The 3,991-nt window shown below is 64.3% G+C and overlaps 1 non-coding gene across 1 annotated transcript; it reads right to left on the reverse strand.

Moving 5' to 3' along the window:
* Window positions 1–3,530: 3,530 nt before the first annotated feature.
* On the reverse strand, window positions 3,531–3,649 carry LOC142865257 (5S ribosomal RNA). The gene has a single exon (XR_012915560.1). It is a non-coding gene; the product is annotated as a 5S ribosomal RNA (ribosomal RNA).
* Window positions 3,650–3,991: the final 342 nt, after the last annotated feature.

Consider the following 3,991-nt stretch of genomic DNA (forward strand, 5'->3'; position numbering starts at 1 on the left):
GGCGGAGGGCGCCCCTGCCCCGCTCAAGAAGCCGAGCCTCTCTGCGCTTCCCCGCCGCCTCCTCCCCCCGCCCCAGGCCCCGCGCCGGCGCTGACCCGCACCGGGCCGGGCCTGTTGAGTTCACCGGCCGGGTCCGGCGGGCTCCGAGGGACGGGGGTGACAGGCGGGGCGGGGCGGGGCGGGGCGGGCAGGGAGCGGCGGGCCGGGGTGGGGGGCTGTCTCTCTCTACACACACACACACACACACACACACACTCACACTCACACTCACACTCACTCACTCACACTCACACAAGATGCGCCTCCACGGCTGGACTCGCCAAGGTGGAGACCTTCCAGCCCCCTTCCTCTCCTCGCCTGGCCCACCCCCAGCTCGTGGCCGCCGCCGCCGCCGCCGATTGCGCACGCGCGGGTCGCCCGCCCTTTGACCCCAGGCAGGGGCCGCCCTCCCCGACAACCCCTTTCAGCTGCGCCCCCCACCCTGTGGGTGGGCTGCCGCCTATTCCCCCGGGCCCGGGCTGGGGCACAGCGCATGGGGGAGGGGAGCGAGTGTATGGGGCGTCTCTCTCTCTCTCTAGGGATGTGTCCCATGGGTGGGGTGGCGTGGTTTGTGGGGCGCTGAAGAAATCAGTCCCCTCCATCTCCTACCTCTGGAAAACGCCCAAGCCCTTGGAGAACTGCCGGCAACGCGACCGTGGGGGCCGGGACCCTCCTCTGTGTCCTCCTGTGGCCCAGTCCAAGGGGCCTGGGCCTGGCCGGGGCTGCATTGGACCCCGACCACCCTGGCGTGTGGACTCGCTAAAAATCGGCGATTAGATATTGGATTCCAGCTTCATTGAGGTCATTTCACTAATGAGTGCACCGGAAAGAGTTTCCTAATCCATCTGTGAGGGTGGCAACTGAAAGAGAATTTTAAAGCTGACAGAATAGGCGAGGAAAGGCATAGGAGATTTCCACACCCAGTAAGGAAGCCTTTCCCGAAATGGAAGAAAGAAACGAGCAAACAGAAACACCGGTAGCCCGCCAGGATCAGAGTCTGCCCCCGAGAGAAAGTACCCTGACCAGGTTCACCCGTGGGTGGGTGGCGAGCTAGCGGCATTCAGAAGAGCGAGGCCCGCAGTCTGTGCAGAAGACACCTGCACTCGGGTGTGTGTGGCGGCACGATTCACAAGCAGCTCCAGATGTTAAGCCAAGGAGAAGCCAGGGAGTTCCCAACGCCCCAGGTGTCCTCAGCCCACGACTGGCTGCTGGGGGAATGCGAAGCCCGGCTCCTTGTCTCAGAGCCCTTGTCTCAGAGCGGGACAACCAGGAGGTGTGACGTACACCCCGGGGTTCCCAGGAGGATCAGGCTGAAGCTGGGACTTGGCCTGAAAGTGTCCCCTCGCATGGCCACCCCCTTCCCCTTCCTGCTCCTCTACTCCTGGTGCCCCTCCATCCAGGGGCCAGACCTTAAAGAGTCACCCGCAAGAGAATCCTGGTCCCAAAGGAGCCTTCTGGGGGACCCGTGCTGAGAGAGGTTGTGGGCATGGCCCGCTGGGGCTCTGCCCGACCCAGGGCTGAGAGATGCAACCTCCCAGCTCTGGGTCCCTGCAGGGGAAGCATTGGCAAGCACAGGGCCAGTCCTCCAAAGGCCCAGGTGCAGGGAGCCCAGGCCAAGCAGCCTGTGGAAGAAGCCACCCCGGGAACACGACTGCAGGCCACGGCCCTTCCCACCTCCTCCTCCTCCTCCTCCTGCTCCTCCACCCCCCCGACCTCCCACCCCCCACCCCACCCCCCGACATGGCGCAGGGCTCAGAGACACCTCAGACACTTGCTACCCAAAGTGCAAAGGGCATCAGTTGCTCCTCCAAACCCCCCCCCCTGCCCAGCAGACCGCGTTGTCCAGCCAGCCCCCGGGCCTCCCTGGGGTGCCCAGCACAAAAGTGCAGACAACCACCGGACCCTCAATCTCAGTTTTCGGATGTTTTTGCCACTCTAAGGACCCGCAGGCCAGCTGGGCCTTCTGGCAGGACAGAGAGCCCCGGAATCCGACGTGGAGAGCTGGGTGTACGTCCCCACGAGGAGGCGGTCCCCACCTCCGCGGCTCTCCCCTTGCGGGGGGGAAAAGCAGCCACGGGGCCTCAGAGAAGACACCAGGCTGGGCGCCCGCCCCACAGTGGGGGCACGTCCCCCGCAGGCCACTTAGCGCCGGCCGCCGGCCGGCGGACGGTTGGGTGGCGCGAGACGCTGCGGCCGCCCTGCTACCGGGTTCCTGGGAGGGCGTCCTGGAACCAGCGTCCACACCAAGCCCTTGGAAGGCCCAGGCGACGGAGGAGCCCCGTCAGGCAGGGGCCGAGGACGGTGACGGCCCGGGCGGGGAGGAGCGTGTCAGGCAGGGGCAGAGGACGGTGACAGGTGACAGGCCGGGCGGGAAGGAGTCAGTCAGGCAGGGGCCGAGGAGGAGACGGGCTGGGTAAGGGTTAGGGTTAGAGTCAGGGCACAAGTCACAATCGCAAAGACCTGGAAGCGACCCGAGTGCCCATCGACCCACGAGTGCGTAAATGAAATGTGGCGCGTGGACACCACGGAGTGCTATTCAGCTAGGAGGAGCAGCGGTGAGAGGGCACCTCTCGTGGTTCTCCTGGCCAGAGCTGGAACCCGTTCCAGTAAGCCAGGTAGCCCAAGAATGGACACACGAGCACCACGTGCTCGCGCTCACCAGCAAATGGGTACGAACCGATGGACACCTAAGTGGACACAGAGGAATCACCTTCATCGGGTGGGTGTCGGGCGGGTGGGGGGAGGGGATGGGCATACACCTCCATTAGGAATGGGGTGGGTGCGCACCGACTGGGGGATGGGCGCACTTGAGGCTCTGACCGGAGGGGGGAGGCTGGGAGAGGGCAACGTACCCGACCTTAACATTGGTACCCCCACAATACGCTGGAACAACATCAGAGGTAAATGAATAAGAACACAGGGGGGAGGGGGGCACGGGCAACACATGTCACCTTAATACTTGGACTCCCATCATCTGCTTGAAAAGAGAGAGAAAAGAAAATGCAATCATAGAGATAAGAGACACTTTTTAAACATAATGAATCCGAAGAGAAAAGTAAAAGGAGGCCTGTGGAGCAGGTCTGGGTGTGACTCCGGATCCCCCAACATCAGGTGCCACCACCAAAGATTCCTACGTGTAGCCCATAGAACCCCAAAAGCAACGGGACGAGTTCTGGTCACATACTCCCTCAAAATGACATCCTGGCCTTCTTCTGGAACTCCCTCCCCTCTCAGACTCTCAAGGTTTCCTCCAGCGTGTCGGTTCCCACAGAGCAGACCTTTGGTCTGAGACCTGACAGTCCAGAAGCCACGCATGCTGCCGCGTGACGGCGGTGTCGCGGCTTGGGACAAGAGGAGGCCCCACGGTGCGGGCTGGGGCGCCAGGCACCGCGGCGGGCGCTGAGGGTGGGGGTGACCCCCACCCCGGGCCGCCGACTCGCTCCCAGAAAGGGGACAGAACAAGAGGCAAAACAAAAAAAAAAAAAAGAAGAAGCCTACGGCACCCGGTATTCCCAGGCGGTCTCCCATCCAAGTACTAACCAGGCCCGACCCTGCTTAGCTTCCGAGACCAGACGAGATCGGGCGCGTTCAGGGTGGTGTGGCCCTAGACGGCGGAGGGCGCCCCTGCCCCGCTCAAGAAGCCGAGCCTCTCTGCGCTTCCCCGCCGCCTCCTCCCCCCGCCCCAGGCCCCGCGCCGGCGCTGACCCGCACCGGGCCGGGCCTGTTGAGTTCACCGGCCGGGTCCGGCGGGCTCCGAGGGACGGGGGTGACAGGCGGGGCGGGGCGGGGCGGGGCGGGCAGGGAGCGGCGGGCCGGGGTGGGGGGCTGTCTCTCTCTACACACACACACACACACACACACACACTCACACTCACACTCACACTCACTCACTCACACTCACACAAGATGCGCCTCCACGGCTGGACTCGCCAAGGTGGAGACCTTCCAGCCC

The sequence above is a fragment of the Microcebus murinus genome, chromosome 28, assembly GCF_040939455.1.
Source record: "Microcebus murinus isolate Inina chromosome 28, M.murinus_Inina_mat1.0, whole genome shotgun sequence".
NCBI lineage: Eukaryota > Metazoa > Chordata > Mammalia > Primates > Cheirogaleidae > Microcebus > Microcebus murinus.